Consider the following 19,451-nt stretch of genomic DNA (forward strand, 5'->3'; position numbering starts at 1 on the left):
GGATTGTTGAAATCTGTCTAAGGCGGGATTTGGGCTCTGGACAACGTCGCTCCTAACCTCTCCTACCTGGGATCTCATTGATCCAAGTAATCTACTATTATTATAATTATTTTTGAAAATTTAATTTATATAAAAACTACTTACTAATTAATTCTCATTGATCTCATTGTTGTTAATTGTTACTTTGTTATTGTTAGTTGTGTTATTATTATTAATTAATCATGGCATCAAACCCGAACGTTTCCTCCTCCTCTAGAAAAGCCAAGTCAACACGTAGGGAATCACCAAACCCAAACACTTCAATGTCTATGCCCCCCCCCTAACATGCCCTTTCCCTCTCCTAACATGCCCTTTCCAAACACTTCCACCCCTTTCTTTCATCCCCAAAACACGGGAGGGAAAGAACAAATGGATGATATGGCTCCTTGGACCCAATTTCAACAAACCCAATTTCAACAATATGAATTTCCTTTTCCTCCTCCTCCTCCTTCCCAAGGTAGCCAAACACAAGCTTCCGGGTCGAGTGAACCATCCACCCATAATCCTAACATATTAGAGTGGTGTACCGAAGAGGATTTTGCTCAAACCAAAAGAAAGAGTGGATGTTGGGTACATTATCAATTAAGTAAAGATGGAAAAAAATGCAAGTGTCGGACTTGTGGTAAAATTTTCTCGGCCGATACCAAGGGAGGGACGGGACACCTTACTAGGCATACAAAAAAATGTGGTGGACCATCTAGTGATCCAACCCAACCTAAAATTTCTCAATTCCATCCACAAGGTTTCATTTACAATTACGAGAGAGATAGGGATGAACTTGGGAGAATGCTTGTACATGCAGAACAACCTTTTCTTTTCGCCGAAAATGATGCCTTCAACAACTATATTAACCGAGCACTACAACCAAAACACAAAAAAATGTCCCGAAAAACCGTTCGATCTGCTGCCATGAAGACTTATCTAGAGTACAAATTGAAATTAGTAAATGAATTAGCTAATCTTCCTTGTAGAGTTTCTTTAACCGCCGATGCATGGGATGGTGGGTACGGACTTCACTATTTATGTGTTACTTGTCATTGGTTAGATAATGAGTGGATGTTACAAAAACGCATCATTCATTTCAAAATGCTTGAATACCCTCATACCGGTCTTAACATTTCACATCATTTAATGGAAGCTATTGATGCATATAGTCTTAGGGATAAAATCATGTCTATGACTTTCGATAACGCAACTTCTATGACATATAGTGCGAATTTGGTTAAACCCCAATTAACCGATTTAGTATTAGATGGAGAAGCACTTCATGTTAGATGCATTTGTCATGTTCTTAACTTGTGTGTGAAGGATGGAACACAAGCAATTGGTCCATTTTATCACAAAATAAGGAATGCTATTTGCACTATTAATAGCTCTAACATGAGATATCAAGAATGGAAAGGTTTTTGCAGGCAACAACGGATAAAAACCATAAAAATAGCACCGGATTGTCCAACTAGGTGGAACTCCACCTATGAAATGTTGAGTCGGGCAATCGAGTACAAGGTTCATTTAACACTTTTTTATAATATGAAATATCCACAAAATGCTTTACTTGAAGATGATTGGGCTAATTGTGAAAAATATATGCAGTTTTTACAATTACTATATGGTATGACACATTGTTTTTCTTCTGTATATAATCCTTGTGCTCATTCTTTTCTTAGCAATGCATGTTTACTTGCACAACTTTTTGCGGAACACCGATCACAACATGTTTATCGTGGATATCTTCCATCCATGGAGGATAAATGGCGTAAATATTACACCGATATTCCTAAGATTTATATTTTTGCTTCTATTTTAGATCCTAGACAAAAATATGATGGCACCTTTTTATTAATTGATATTTATTATAGTAACATGAATTTTGAAGATGATGTTGAAACTTTTAAAAATAAGGTGACGGATGAGTTTTTTAATTTATATAATGTTTATGAAAGTAAATATGGAACCGTGTCTCGATTTGCCCCTTCTCAAACATCCAAAAATGTAAGTAAACGGGCCAAAGGTTTATTTGCACAAGCTGCTAACTTGATGTCTAAGTATTCAGGTACAGAATCATCATCATCTAGGAGAACACAAAGCGATGTTTCGGAGTTGTAAATGTACTTAAGTTACGACTTCATGAAAGGCATGGACGACGAAGAGAAGTTTGGCCTCGACATCCTCGATTGGTGGAAATCACAAGCCGTGAAACATCCAATTTTGTCGGCAATGGCTCGTGATATTTTTGCTATCCAAGTCTCCTCCGTTGCTTCCGAAAGAGCTTTTAGTGCGTCGGGAAGAGTTCTAGACGATAGAAGAACAAGACTAAAACCCGAAACACTTGAAATGTGTGTTTGCTTCAAGGATTGGTTGGATGCCGAAACACGTTCTCAAGATCGTACTTATGCACAAAACGACGACGATGAAGGAACGTCGACTTCTTTTAGTTCTCATACTTCTCAATCCACTCAATTGGCGGATGACCTTGAACCTCTAGGAGACGAAGACGAAGATGAAGACGAAGGCGAAGACGAAGACGACCAATAATAATTACATGATTACATATTTACATTATACAATATTGTATTCTTTTTGTATTATCGAACTTCGTATTCCGTATAATAAATGAAGTTATTCAATATTCATACACTATTGTACGATTTTTAATTATCATTACTTATTTTGTAATTTTGTATTATTGAATTATCGTACATTCGTACCGGCTACCGTCATATAATAAAATAAGTTATTCTTCAATTTTTTATGTTTTCGGATTATCGCACTCGTATTTTTTTTTTTATATGCATTTTTATTTTTAATTCGTTTTTTTTTAACATTTTTTTAAAAAAAAAAAAAAAAAAAATATCAAGAGGCACGGTTTGGCCCGCGGCACGGCACGGCACGGCCCGTTAGGCACGTGGGCCGTGCCGTGCCGTGGGCCGGGGTGTGCCAATTGCCGGCACGGCACGGCACGACCCGCCGTAGAACCGGCACGGCACGGCACGGTCACCACCCCGGCACGGCCAGGCACGGCCCGCGGCGGCACGGGCACGGCCCGTGCCCATGTTTACACCAATTCTCTCTTCAAAACCTCCGCCCAAGACAAAGCCCAACCCCAAATGAAAACCCTCATCCTCTCTTTATGGATCCGCCGTCAACCCTTCACTTACTCTTCCCTTCTCCATTGAATCAAAACATTGCATTTTTCTCAAGTTTGAGAAATCGTCAAGTTAAAGGGAGATGTGGAAAAATAAACAACATAAACCAGCTGTTAATTCATCATCTCTACAAAAATTATCAATCGTATTCAATGTTCCCTTTATATTAAACCCTGTTCAAGGTACACTTCAATTTCTCAAAGGAGCTTAACCTCCTATGCTAATGGATCTGGAATTTTGAAGAATTGTTGTCTAATTGATGACCTATCTTCTGAACAAAATTGAGGTAATGGATCTATAAATTGGTTCTTTTTTTTTTATTATTATTGACTGTGTTTTCAAATAATTTTTCGTGAAGAATTCTTAATTACAATTGCTTCCATCTTCGTTTTGGCTATAGTCCTTTTTTCGGGTCTCGCTTGGAGGGTCATTTCTCTGAATTGGTTGATTAATGGAGGTTTACCGAAGATGTTGTATTTTTTGGGAGTTCATTCACTTTTACAATGTAGAGTTGCAGGTGTTCTTCTTGTTTTATTATGATTAAGTGGGTAACTAAATAACTATGTCGTTTATTAGTGCTTTAGTAGTAGTATAGTGTTATCTTAATCAATGAATGTTACATAATTAATTAGCTCCATAATTTGTCTTATTTTGTTGGATAACCAATTCACCATTATACAAGTAATACTAGAGCTTTTAGAGCATTTACATTAAGATTGATTTTTTTTTTTTTTTTGCGTGATGTCATCAAACAATGGAGAAATGGAGTATTCAAGCCATTATTAATGTTAATTATAATTTTAAATTTCACTTATTTTTTTTTTTTCAAATTTTATGTTGGATGATTTTTTTGTATCACATCAGTTTTAATTTAATCCATTGATATTTTCCGTGGTCTTATATAGTGAACTCTTACAATTTACTTTGTATGTTCCGCCAATTTTTATATTGCATAAAACAACATTTTTGAAATTCAAATGCGAGCCTGCCAAATAGCAAAATAATTTAAAGCGACAAGAATTTTTATTTATTTATTTTTTTAAAGTTAGAGAACAAACATACCCGTTATTTGACAGAATAGGTTTGTTTGATGCCACTAACAGACCCCCTATCTCAAATAACAGGTCTCCTTTTCTTCTAAACTATTAATTTCATAACTTACATAACAGACCCGCTATAACTTACAACGGGTCTCTTCGTCTTCCTAAACAAACCCCCTCTCAAGAACGGGTCTCTTTATCAAACAGACCCCTGAGATAGAGACCCGTTGTGAGGCGGTCTTTCAGGCATATTTTAACGGGTCTCTTTACCAATTTTTGTAGTAGTGATTGAGAACAAAACAATAGGGACTCCAACAATAAGGGACTGAACTGCAAGAACATCTAATATCTTTAATAATAGGCTACAAGTTCATCATCATTCATCATATCACAATTCCCAAAGGCATAGACAATAATGAACAATCTTAAGCCACAAAGGAACTACCACAACCCACAAAAGAAGTACAACCCAGATATGAACAACAAGAAACCCAGTAGCCACAAATATTTCAACCCAACAATTGATATTTCAGCCAAAACCAATCATCAATATAGCAACCACATTATAAACATAACCCAACAAATGCCCTCAAATATAGCAACCACATTATAAACATAAGACAATAAATGCCCTCAATATACCAGCCCTCAATATAGCAGCCACATTATAAACATAATCCAACAAATGCCCTCAATATAGCAACCACATTATAAACATAAGCCAACAAATGCCCCACACTCAGATTTTATCAATTATAGACATAACTTATCATAAATAGCCAACAAATTCCAAACATGAGCCAACAAATTCCCAACAGCAGCCAACAAATTATCCAACATTAGGCAGAATATCCATCATTTACCAATAATTACCACCAACAAACAAAAACCTAGTAACAAGTAGGCACAAATCACCAATAGCAGGCAACAATTACTAACCATAAGCCAAACCATAACAACCACAGTCTAATTATCACAACCAGCAATCAAATCAGGGACTCAAAGTAATCATTCAAAGTTAATTCAACCATGTAAAGGTCAAAAATAATCAAATGTAGCCGGGAAATTAATAACACCAGCCCACAAATACACAACAGTAACCCACAAATCATCAAAAAATTGTAGGATTTAATAACAACAGGAAGAATTAATCAACCCTAGCCATGAATTACAAACAACAACCAACAATGATCACCAATAAGCCAGATATCACAACAATGAAACAGATCTAGAACTATCTAGAACTAAACAGTAATTAGAAGCAATTAATTTAAACAATGAAAGGTCAGAAAAGCATTACGCTGCGGCATTAGTTTGAGCCGTAGTTGGGAGGGTTGTTATCCCCCCAACATTAACTTCCTCAACCCCAAAGGAGCCAAATCTCTTGATTTTCTTGCCGAAAATAGCAACGTCGGGCTTCTCAGGGACAACTTTCTTACCTCCAGCCTCCTTTTCAAGGGACTCAGAATGTCCAACCGCAATAGGGGACTCAGCATCTTTGTCAGTTTGAGCCGTAGTTGGGAGGGTTGTTGTCCCCCCCAACATCAACTTCCTCGACCCCAAAGGAGCCAAATCTCTTAATTTTCTTGCCGGAAACAACAACGTCAGACTTCTTAGGGACAACTTTCTTACCTCTGGCCTCCTCTTCAAGAGACTCAGAACGTCCAACCGCAACAGGGGACTCAGCATCTTCATCCTTCACAACAGGTACAACAGTACCTTTTTTAGTGGAAAACTCAGCGTTGTTGCCCAGATCTACCACATTCGAGCCCTCACCTTCCTCATCGGAACCTAAAGGAGCAAGCTTAGCACCACCACCGAACTTTCGTTTCCTATCCATGTATATTTGAGTTCGAACCAATTTCATTTTCCCAGTTCGATGCTGACATTTGTAGGTCGCAATAACATCTTCATTTGGTTTCTCGTTTGGGCGACTCATTTTTGGTAAATTTTCAAAGGAGAAAGTGGATCTGAACTCAGAGAAGGTGGAGGAACTGGTGAAATTAGGGTTTGGAGAAAGAGGAGAGAGAGTGAGGTAAACAAGATTAGGTGAGGAGAAGAGAGAGAGTGTATAAATCTGGAACGTTCCCCAGATTTAAAGGCTTCAACAGCCATATTAATGGTTATGGTTGAAGTAGCATTCATGAGGGTAGGTGAAGAGATAAGTGCAGATCTGAGGAATTGATGAAAATAGGGGTTTAGATCTTTAATTTTGGTGGGAGTCATTAGTTTAGATGTGTATTTAAGAGAGATAATTAATTAGAATAAGAAAGCAAGTTAGGTGATAATCAAATTTTAATAAGGGCAGAATGGTCATTTTGTCAGCCAAAAAGTTACCAAAAAAGGAAAAAAAATTGTTGCAAATAATAGTTAGCACCCATTTTGGGTAAATGTTATAAATAACTGTTAACGGAGGTAGTATTTATCAAAACATAAAATAAAATAACGGAGGTAGTATTATGTAGGGTGGCAATTTGTGTGTCGAATTTAATAAGGTCGTGTTATATTGGGTGTATTTTTATTTGAATTAGGTTATATTATTGTTTCATATAAGTCAAATTTAAGTTTGAATTTTTTTTTCCTGATCGATTTTTAATTGGGTTAATTGGGATGATTTTTGACACCTAACCCAATATGGTACTTCGTAAATGAATAGATATTATATGATTGGAGTTAGGCATGAGTGCTGTTTAAGCATGTTATGAAAAATAACGTGCTTAAACAGCACTCGTAGCCTAACCCAAAATTTGTATGATGCACTCGTAGCTTGGCTATAAACAAAACATGGCATGTGATAAATATCCCACTATGGTACTCACTCCGTCCTTTTATTAAGGATCTGTTTCTCATTCTTAACGAGAATTAAGGTTTTTGTAGATTCCTTAAATCATGTGATTGGAAGTACCAAACTACAGTAAATGCATTAAATGACAAATGAAAGAAAAGGAAAAACAAAAAGTATATATATATATATATATATATATATATATATATATATATATATATATATATATATATATATATATATATATATATATATATATATATATAGGGTCGGGATTCGGTGAGAACCACCCTTTATGTGAGAACCCACACCTTATGTGAGGACAAATCTCAGCCACTAGATTAGATAAAATCTAACCGCTGAGATTATAAGCCTGCCTAACAAACTAACCTTCAGCCTCTACTTTATCTCTCTCCTCTATTCTGTCTGCAAATCAAAGCTCATCAATGGCGATTTACTTATCAATGGCGATTCACTTATCAATGGCGATTCACTGAGTATGCTCTTTTTTCGGCAAATTTCAACGGTTTCTTTCTGCAAATTTCAACGGTTTCTTTTTGCAAATTTCAACGGTCGCAATTTCATCCATCATTGAGGTTTGTTCGTACTTTTAATTTTGAATTGCAGGTTAATCTGAATGTTAAAAATATTTTGATTTTACATCTCTGAAAATTTTGAAATTGCATGTTAATTTTCGAATTGAATTACATGTTAATTTTCGAATTACATTAATCAAATTGAATGTTTAATTGCATCAATTATTTGATTGAATTGAATCAATTATTTAGGTTTGATTAATTTGATAGAGATTTTAATAATATCAGATTAAACTTGATAGTGATTGTAATGACGTCATATTAAACTTATGATAAAAAATGTTCTGAAATTTCCAATTGAATGCTCTTATTATGTTGTTAGTAGGTTTTTATTTTCAATTGAATGCTGTTATTATGTTCTTATTTTCAATCAAATTTAAAATGAGCAAATAAATTAAAATGAGCAAACCTAAATATGTATAATAGAACATTTAAAATAAGGTAACTACAATTAAAATGAGCAAACCTAAATATATATAATAGAATATTTAAAATGAGGTAACTACAATTAAAATGAGCAAATATTAATGACATTCATAAGTAATTCAAGGATATATAAGTACTCGTTGTTTCGGGTAAAAACACTCACTATACAGAATTGTGTATGTGTGTGTGTGTGTGTGTGTGTGTGTGTGTGTGTGAGTGTGAGTGTGAGTGAGTGTAAGAGTTTATGTATGTGGGCATTGAATTGCATGTTCATTTGACAAATGAGCAAACCTATCCCCCCCTACCCCCTCCTCTTTCTGCTTGCAATTCTGATTCAGAAACTGATTTCAGTTCTAATTATAGATTCTGAAATTATTGTGTGTGTGTGTGTGTGTGTGTGTGTGTGTGTTTGTGTGTGTGTGTAAGTGTGTATCTATGTCTGTGTGTGTGTAAGTTTGTTTAAGAATCTGATTTCAGTTCTAATTATTGAGAGTGTATGTGTGTGTGTGTGTGTGTGTGTGTGTTTAAGTGTGTTTAAGGAGGTGCATATTCACAAATGATGAGCAACAACGAACAAAAAGAGAGTCAATCAAGTACCATCACAAATGTGCCAACTACTCCTACAATAGTAGTTTCTCCTAAAGTAGCACCTTTGATCACTCCTGGAGGAACAAAAGAATGACATCCAATATGCCCCAATGAGTTGAAACCAGCTATAGGGATGAAGTTTAATAATCTTGAAGAGGGCCTTGAATTTTATAAAGGATATGCATTTGCTTCTGGTTTCAATACAAGGAAGTCTACAACTAAAAGACAAAGAAGAAGCAAAGAATTGAAATATCAGTATATCTTGTGCAATAAGGAAGGATACAAAGAGAAAAGAAAGACTACTGTAGAAAAAGATTTAAATAACAAGGAAGGGGAAAACAATGAAGAAAAAGCTTCAATCAAAAGGAAGAGACTCGTTACTCGTGTTGGGTGCAAGGCACATATTGTCCTAAAGCATTGTGATGATAACACATTCATAGTGACACAATTTCATGAGGGACATACTCATGCACTTTATACACCTAGCTGCAATCTATTCCAAAAAGAAGGAAGGAAAATGAACATTTTACACAAAAAAATAATTGTGAATAATTCTAAGGTAACACTTTCAAATTCTCTTATGTTTCATGAATTCTATGTATGTTCTAATAAAAGTTGTTTGCTCATTTGACAAATGAGCAAATAATTTTTTGCTCATTTGCCAAATGAGCATTGAATTGTTTCATGAATTCTCTTATGTTTCATGAATTCTCTGTATGTTCTAATAAAAGCTGTTTGCTCATTTGACAAATGGGCAAATAATTTTTTTCTCATTTCACAAACGAGCATTGAATTGTTTGCTCATTTTAAAAATGAGCATTGAATTATTTGCTCATGTGACAAACTATTTGTTCTTTAAATAGGTGAATATTGGTCCCGTTACAACTTTTCGAATGTTGAAGGAAATTGTTGGAGGATATGAAAACATTGGTGCATCTAAGGAAGATTTCAAAAATTTTCATAGAGATTTAAAAGCATACATTCAAGGAAGCAATGCTCAAATGTTCGTGGATAACTTTACCAACAAAAAGCTAATGTGGAGCGCTTTTTTCTTTGATTTTGAGATGGATGAAGATTATTTCCTTTGTAGAGCATTGTGGGCAGACCCCCCTTTGTAGAGTTATGCTCTATTTGGTGATATGGTATCCTTTGATACCACATACCAAACCAATAGGTAATTCATTTATGTGTTACTACTAGCTATGGCTTAAATTAATGACTTTGTTTTAAATAAAATTAGTTTAATTGCTCATTACTTCTATGTGAAAATTGAATATCCCCATAAGTCTAATATTCTTTGATAAGAGTATGTATATGGGCATTTAATTGCGTGTTCATTTGACAAATGAGCATTGAATTATTTGCTCATTTGACAAATGAGCATTGAATTGTTTGCTCATTTCACAAATGAGCATTGAGTTATTTGCTCATATGACAAATGAACATTCAATTATTTGCACATTTGACAAAAGAGCAAAGAATTGTTTGCTCATTTCACAAATAAGCATTGAGTTATTTGCTCATTTGACAAATGAGCAATCGATTATTTGATAATTTTTCAAATGAGTATTAAATTATTTGCTCATTTAAACTTTATTTTGTATGTGTAAACAGGTACAACATGGTGTTTACTCCATTTACAGGGATTGACCATCATAAGAATTGCATTAATTTTGCTGCTGGTTTCATAGCAAAGGAAGATATCGTGTCATTTGAATGGTTGTTCAGACCATTCCTCAAGGCAATGGGTGGGAATGAACCTAATTTTATGATCACGGATCAGGATCCAGCAATGAAAATTGCTGTTAGAAATGTGTTTAAGAAGACTGAACATCGGTTCTGTATGTGACACATAATGAAAAAGTTACTAGATAAGGTGGAGAAATCAATCATGCAAGAAGAAACTGGTTTCCTAAAAAAATTATGTGCTTGCGTTTGGCACCTTGAAATTGAACCCGCTGAGTTTGAAGAAAGGTGGAACAAGGTGATGATTGAATACCACTTGGAACAACATGAGTGGTTAGGTTATATGTACAAGATAAGAGACAAGTGGATTCCGGCCTATTTCAGAGATGTGTTCCTTGGAGGAATAATGCGTACAACATCAAGATCCGAAAGTGAAAACAACTTTTTCTGCTCCTTTATTAATCCTCATGTGTCACTTGTTGAGTTTTACTTGAGATATGAAGCTGCAATTGATGCCCAGAGACACACTCAAGGTCAGAATGATAATGATTCAAAGCACAAATATGCTGAGTGCAAAACACCACTAGGGATAGAAAAGCATGCCTCACATTTATATACTAACTCTGTCTTTTATGAATTTCAATACGAGGTTGAAATTGCTTGTTTTTCTTGTGGTGTTGATGAATTGAAGAAAGAAAATGAATTGGAAGTTGTAACAGTAAGTGAAGGAAATCGGACTAGAACATTTGATGTTGTATTTAATCCAACTAACTATGACACCACATGTTCTTGCAAGCTATTTTATAGGCAAGGAATTCCATGTAGACATATGATTTGGGTTTGAAAAGCAAAAAGGTTTGAAACCATTTCTGAGCAGTATATGCTACACAGGTGGACTACTATGGCATTAAAAAAACCAATTTTTGACTTGGGAGGAAACCTGTTGGAGCAATGTGCTAATATAATAGACAAGAAAAAATTGTTAAATGATTTATGGTCAAAGATACACACTTGTGTAAGTTTGGCAGAAGGCAAAGATGAAGATATTCAAGACCTTGTGATAAATCTTCAAGGAATAAGAAAGGATTTGGAAGCAAAGGAGATTGCAAGAAATAATGAAACAACAGCTGGAAGTGCAAAAAACAAAGAGCAAGACATTGAGCTATTGATTGGAGCTAGTGTGCCAACTGAAATAATTGTCAAACCTCCAAAAGTTTCAAAGAATAAAGGGACTGGAGTTCATGTATTAAATGAAGAGACTTTAAAAAAGAAAGCGACTGAGATTGATGTGTTAAATGTTGAAACAAGAGGTAGAAGTGCAAAAAGGCTTAAGGGAGAAAAAGAAAAGGCTGTAGAACAAAACCAAAAAACAGAAGAGATTATGTAGAGGTTGTGGTGAATTGAGTCATCATGATATTAGAAATTGTCTAAAAAAAGTGTAATGGTACTTTTATATACATATAAGATTTTGTTGAATTTTTATATTTAATAATATATTATTAATTTTGTACTAATCATAGTTTAATGCTTTGCAAATATTGTTGAATTGAAATAGAACATATTCAAATGAGTGACTAAATATTTGTTCATTTATCAAATGAGCAATAATTCCTTGCTCATTTATCAAATGAGCAAATAGTTAACTACTCATTTTGTCAAATGAGCAAATAATTATTTGCTCATTTGGCAAGTGAGCAAATTAGCTATTATATGAACTTGGAACAATTGCACTCCTGTTTCATCTCCCAGTCCAAAATCAGCTCTCCTCAGGTCAAATGAGCAAACATATCTTTTCTCAATCATCAAATGAGCAAGTAATTCCTTGCTCATTTAGCAAATAATCAAAAAGGTAAACGCTCATTTCTTAAATGAGCAAAAATAGTTGCTCATATGTGAAATGAGCAAACATTTCTTTGAACATTTATCAAATGAGCAAAAATTCATTAATCTATCATTTAATGAGCATACATCTGTTTGCTCATTTAACAAATGAACGAATATTTCAAATGAACACTGGCTGTATATAACAAGGTATGTGAAGTAAAAACAAATAAAAGATTGAATTTTAATTCAAATATAATCATCACTATAATAAAAAAGGGTAGGCTTCTGTTGGTAAAATATGTTCATAAATCAGTTTTACATCATTCAAATACTACTTAAAAGTAGATAAAATCTTAATTTACCCAATTCCCTGAACCAAAAAAGACAAATCATCACTACTAACTATTTAATTCCCTAACATTCAGCTTTCTTCAATCTTTTGCTCTTTCTTCCTTGAACTTTTTCTTCTTCAGGCTCTTCTTTTTCAGCATTTTCTTCTTTGTCAGCAACAGAAACTTTACTTTGCTTTTTCTTCTTCTGAGGAATTTCTTTAACAGATTGAATAGTGTTCACTTCACTTGTTATTATTCCCAGGGTGTACTTTTCACAAATTTTAGCCAAGATTATCAGCTGCAAAACAAATAACATAATCAAACCCTATACAATTAAGGAGATTTCAATAACATGAGCAAACATTTATTTCAATTAACATTTATAAGACAGTAACTGAAAGGATTAATGGCTCAAACTAATTTCAATTAACCCACAACAATGAGCAATAGTGTATTTTTTTAGGCTTGCATTTTGAAAGTTCAGCAATGAAAAGGATGATTTCCTGTTTGCTTTGTATCGTTTATCATGCTTTATTGCAGGCCAAGCTAACCATTAGTAATATCCAGGAATTCTCATGTTTTCTCTACGCAACAAATGGGCTCAGAGCAATTTGGTTTATGATCTAAGATGGAATAAATGCTCACTGCAAATGCTTTCTCTTGACCTTGAAGGTCCAACAGAAACTTAATGAGTCGGAGTACAAAGATTTTGTTGGTTATTTGAAGGCACTGAAGTTAAAAACTATGAAAATAGGTTCTGTTTTGCAATCTATTGCAAAACTGTTTTCTGGGTAAGAAAAACTTCTCCAGAAACTACAGTGCAAAGGAGTTCAAGTTTTTCTACAAAAGTGCATGCCCAAACCATTAATGTCACTAACAAACAACACCCTCGAGCAATAAAGCATCAAGTTTTCCATAATTCAGATGTAAATCATCATTCTTTAATGAGCCAAACCATATACAGTAGTAGAAATATGAACCCGTTAAGTATTTAAAATTAATCAAGTTGCGTAACTGCGTAAGGTCCAACAACCTAATCACAAGTTTCCTCAGTGACCAGTAAAAGTAACACCACAAGTTGCAGTTGTAACTTGTAAGGCAACGGCCTAAGGTATTTCTAGATTAATGGACCATAGACCTCAAAATTAAAGTAAACATTTGATAGGAATCCTTGCTCATTTATGAAATGAACAAGTAAATCCTTGCTCATTTGTCAAATGAGCAAACATTTCTTTGCTCATTTGATAAATGAGCAAGTAATTTCTTGCTCATTTAGCAAATAATCAAAAAGTTAATTGCTCATTTCTTAAATGAGCAAAGAATTAGTTGCTCATTTGTGAAATGAGCAAACATTTCTTTGTTCATTTATGAAATGAACAAGTAAGCAAATAGACCAAAACATCTTATTATTAATGAGACTAATCTGAAAGACTTACATTATTTTTCTTCAAACCAGGATCCCACCTTGCAAAACCCATGTATGTTTCCATGAGTCTCATTACTACAACTCCACAATGCAAATGATTTTTATCCGAAGACTTCCATGAACCATTAATCACAGAAATTTCCATCCGCTTGATATCATTTGCCAAAATAGAACTCTGTACATTTCCTTCACATTGAATAAAGTTTGAAAAATCAGTTCTCTGAAAATAAAAACATCAAATAAGCAAACATAATAAAATCTGATCATTCAAGTAAAAGAAACAAACATAATGTGAATAGAGATTAACTTTTAAGCCATACCAAATGTTTTAAAAGCTGTTTATGATCTCTAGCATCTTCGTTATAATCAAAAAGCTCGATATTACCATTCAGTGTGGTAGTGTTAAAACATACCAAATAGTAATGATCTTCTTCATAAACTGGGAAGAAAAAAAGCCGAATATCCTTGTGTGGTACAACTGATTTCATGTACAAATTCTCAGCAACCTCAAAAAACATCTTATTCTGATGGGCAACAGAATCTATCTCATAGTGAATAAGACAGTCCTACATGTTAAAGAAAAAAAATATTAATTACAACAAAAAAAAAAAATTCAATAAAACAAAAAAAATGAAAGAATTTGAACTTACGGTAGCACTAAGGTCAAAAAGAAACGAGTAGGAGAATTTGGATCTCTAAACTACTCATTATAATTCAGAATGCTACACCAATCATTAATGATCTCTGTATCAACTTTATTTTTATTATAAAGCTTCTCAAGATGTAATCTCAAAATTTCAAGACCATTCTCTCCATGAAATACTGGTTCACTGCATAAAAACAATAAAGAAAGTTAGTATGACTTAAACAAATGGAAGTTAATGTACAAGATAATAAATTCTATAGATAAAAAAAATACTTACAAATGATTTTTATCATCAGCAAACATTGCTCTCAAGACACTCATCTGAACTGGTGATAATGGATTGTAAATTATCATAATGCGGGACTTAAAAGGTGATCTAAGAAGCACTGATGGCTGAGGTTTGCGTTTCTTTGGAATAAAACTCTTCTTTTCAGTATCACCTTTTCTCTTATGCACAATTACAGTTTCTTGAGCATCAGAAATGAGATCTTCAGGATTAGCATTCAGAGCATCACCAACAGCTTGAGAAGCATCAGCAACAGAAGCACCAACTTGTGCACTAACAGAAGCAACTATAGGTTCAGTAGGCGCATTGCTAGGGGGAGAATCAATTTCTTGAGAAAAGACTCCTAAACTGAATGTAGGAGTTCCAGATCCTTTGGCAAGTGAACGTCCTGAAGCAGATTTGAAACTTAAATCTCCAAGTTTTTTGAACACATTTTAGCAGCCCTATCTGAACATCCAACATCAGGAATACAACTTGCTATCTGAACACTTTCAGAAGCAATCTTAGTAACATCAATGGGTTCCGATTCATTTGGATGAACAACCATTGCATTGATTGAAGATTCAGCATGCTTTTTGTTGCTTGAAATCTCAGAAAACCTATCCCAAGCTTCAATTACTGCCGGATCTTGCCAATACTCTTCATCTTGGCTAAATGAAAGAGTATTATCTTCGGTCAAAGTTTTGGAGCTCATCTTATGCTCATCACAAATGCCCATGGCATCTTCCTTCAACTTTTGTATTTTCTCGTTGTTTGGAAAATACTTGATGGCAGCTTCATGTTTTTGACTGAAATCCATGTATGCCAAGACCAGGTTTGTAGATGCTATTGCAAGCTCCATAAGGCATTTCTTTAAAAAAATAAAAATAAAAAAAATACATAAATAAGATAAATATAAATGAGAAGAGTAAATATGAAATGAGCAAAGTGGATATGAAATGAGCAAAGTGGATATGGAATGAGCAAAGTCATATAAAAATGAGCAAATTGAACTTTATATGAGCATTGAAGTTTTTGCTCATTTGACAAATGAGCAAAAAATTAATTGCTCATTTGACAAATGAGCAAAAAATTAAGAACTATAATGCTCCTGCTCACAAGAAATATCCACATATTTATCATAAATGAGTTTCACAAGATTGCAGTAACCTAAGACCAACATTTACATAAAATACTTTTTTCTATATTCATGAGATGCATATGAGTAATGCAAGAGCACACATATGAACAAATAATTAATATTGGTTTCCCGAAAACTCATATAAATACCTTCTTTGGATCTTGTTCATTTTCTTCATTTTTTGTACGAATTGGATCAGGTTGTTCCTAAAATCAAACAAAAACAAAACAAAAAAAAAGAAAAAGAAAGTTAGAACAAGTTGAAAGCAAATATCCTAACAAATATAAACCAAGCTTACTTATAACACATAACCAATTGCATAATTTGCTCATCTGTTAAATGAGCAAAAAATTATTTGCTCATTTCAAAAATGAGCAAGTAATTGCTTGCTCATTAGACAAATGAGCAAAAATTAGTTGGTCATTTCCAAAAAGAACAAAGAATATTACAGTATATATGATTACCTTATTGGCAACTACTTGAGTTTCCACTTCAGAAGGAATGAATTTTTCCTAAATAAAAAACAAAAAAGTTAAAAATGTAGGATAAAAAGGAAAAGAATAAAACAGAAAATTATAGTTAAACACCATTTTAGGCTGTGTCATGCTAGAAGAACCAGCATCAAGCTTTAAGCTCGAATATTTCCAAGCCTCCCTTTAAAGAGTTCCAATTTCTCACGTGTTGACAACATAGCTGTTGTCCACCCTTTTAAGATTGGAATTTCACGTGCAGCTCGAACTTCCTCAAGTACAAATTGATCAACATATAATAACTACAAACAAGTAAGAAAAGAAAAATTAGTAAATTAAAAATCAACAAATAAGTAAGAAATACTACATTAAAAATAAACAAAAATTATAGTAATACCATAAGAAACAATAAAGACCCAGGAAAAGAACGAGTTGGACGTTCTTCCCAGAAAAGCTTGCCCTTCACGAGAGAATCAAGGATATACTTTGACCAATTCAAGTCCTTGATTTTATCAACATCAGAAAGAAATGTAAGAATATCAGAATTAATATTCATGTTTTGTTCCCTGACAAAAAAATGAGCAAAACAAAAGAGAAATGAGCAAATAGAAATTTAAATGAGCAAAATAAAATAGAAATGATCAAACTAAATTGAAAATGAGAAAATTGAAAGTAAAATGAGCATAATAAAAATAAGAAGACTACCATCCATCAGTGTAGACACATAAAGAACTACAAAGTTCCGTTTGAACATAGCACCAGCTGACTTATGCTCCTTCAAAAACTCTTTAAGCTCCCCTATTTTGATAGAGAGTGAGTTGCTTTGGAATTGCTTTTTCCATTGCTGAATGACTTTTTTATTTCTGGAAAAATTATTTTTATCAATCTCTATGCCCCCTATTGGCAACCCAAGAACTTCATGCACATGGTCTTCAGTAATACGGAAAGGATCAGAATCAGGAATATTTAATGAGCACGTCTTAGCATCAAAATGCTGCACCAACCATAAACCCAATTGGTAAGGCAGTTGGGTCACCTTCAAAAACTCCATCGACCCAAATCCTATATCTCTAACTTCTTTCAACTGATTTTGTGAAAGTAAAACTGATTCCGTAACTTGAACAATGGATGAGGGTGACATCCGACTATGCAATGTCCCATGAATGTGAGACTTCAAACCTTCCACTTCATTACCTGACTTCAAACCTTGCAATTCATTGCTGGATTTCATCTCCACTACCTTAATCATCTGTTTTTCTTTCTTTAATGTGTCCTTTAAAACCATTTTTCCTTTGTCATTAGAAGATCCTGTCTTAAAACTCCTTCCTTTATATTGTGGCTGTGTAGAACCACCAACAACTCCTAATTGTGCTGGCCCTGCTGCATCTTGGTCACCACCAACAACGGCTGCCCTTGCTGCATCTTCGTCACCACCAACAACTCCTAACTGTGATGCCCCTGCTGCATCTTGGTCACCACCAACTCTTAATTGTGCTGCCCCTGCTGCATCTTGGTCACCACCAATAACTCCTAACTGTCCTGCCCCTGCTGCATCTTGCTCACCAACATTAACAGCAGAATCTGTCTCAACAGATGTCCAGCTCAACAAAATAGGTATCCTTGTCAAATGAGCAAATACTTAGCTACTAATTTAACAAAATGAACAAAAACTTAAATGCTCATTTCTCAAATGAGCAAATAGTTAAATGCTCATTTGTCAAATAAGCAAATACTTAGTGCTAAAATGAACAACAAAACATAAAATGAACAAGTTATCAACTACTTTCAAAGCTGTGAAGAAATTAGAGAACTTGTTTTTAAACTCAAATTCTTTCACACTGATATCTACTTTAAGACCTGATGTGCAACATAATGAACTAACTTCTAGGCTTCTGATGTGAAAAGCCGAACAGTAAAACTCCTTCAAACTATCAGCTTCTTGGCTTCTGATGTGAAAAGCCGAACTAAGTACACAACGAAGTTGGTAGCTTTGTGGTGACGATAGTAATAACATTGCACAGGGAATTTTGATTGTGAGAATTTCTAAGACAAACAAAAGAGATGAGAGCCCTGTACTCCCATCTTAAACAGTTTTTTTCCTATTTGCTTTCACATACAAGTATTAACCTGTGGCAGTTTTAAATGTATTGAAAATTACTTCCCAACATAATCTACAACTTTTTATTGCTTCTAAGTTGTGGAAATTTCGGAGGTACTCTTACAAATTAGACTCAATAATCTATTTTCCTAAAACAGTGTCGTAGCACCTTCTCCCAATACTCTCTTGAGCCAAAACTTCAAAGAATTCTTGTGCTAGTGGAAATTTCTCTTCTATAAAATTGTTATTCTTTACAGTGGTACACTTTAAATTATTATGTTATAAACTAATGACCATGCGTTCTGGTAAACATCAATTAATAAACACACTATACACCAAATAAGAAGTATTGTGTCACACTTATCATGTTATAAACTAAGTGAATGTGCTCTTTTGAGAAATGTCTGCAAACACCAGCATTAACAGTAATCAATTAACCAACATCTACAAACATCTTATCAAGAAAAGGAATCTTATATTATCTCTATATAAACGCACTTTCAATGTATACACAATGTAAATAGATGATGTGATGCCATCACTATTAAAGCACACAGTAAACTGTCAATTAAAAAGCTAATATTTCATAAATGAACAACAAAACAAAAAATGAACAAGTTATCAACTAATCTACAAGAACTCCCATACAAGTAATACAACTCATCAACTAATCTACAACAACAACAAAAATAATAATAACTCAAATAATAAAAATAAAATGATCAGAAACACATACATTGTATTTTCTTGAGGAACATTTGCATTTGCAGAATCCATAGCAATTACTTCTAGGTTTCCAAAAAAAACAAAGAAAATGTAAGATAATTAATCAAATGAAGCAAAATTAAAACTAAAATCAACTAATAATTACTCAAATAAAGTTATAATCAAACAAAAAATAAGATAAAACCAGAAAATAAAACATAATTGAGAACTAAAGTAA

The sequence above is a fragment of the Chenopodium album genome, chromosome 10 (genome assembly GCF_948465745.1).
Source record: "Chenopodium album chromosome 10, dcCheAlbu1.1, whole genome shotgun sequence".
In the NCBI taxonomy this organism is placed as follows: Eukaryota; Viridiplantae; Streptophyta; class Magnoliopsida; order Caryophyllales; family Amaranthaceae; genus Chenopodium; species Chenopodium album.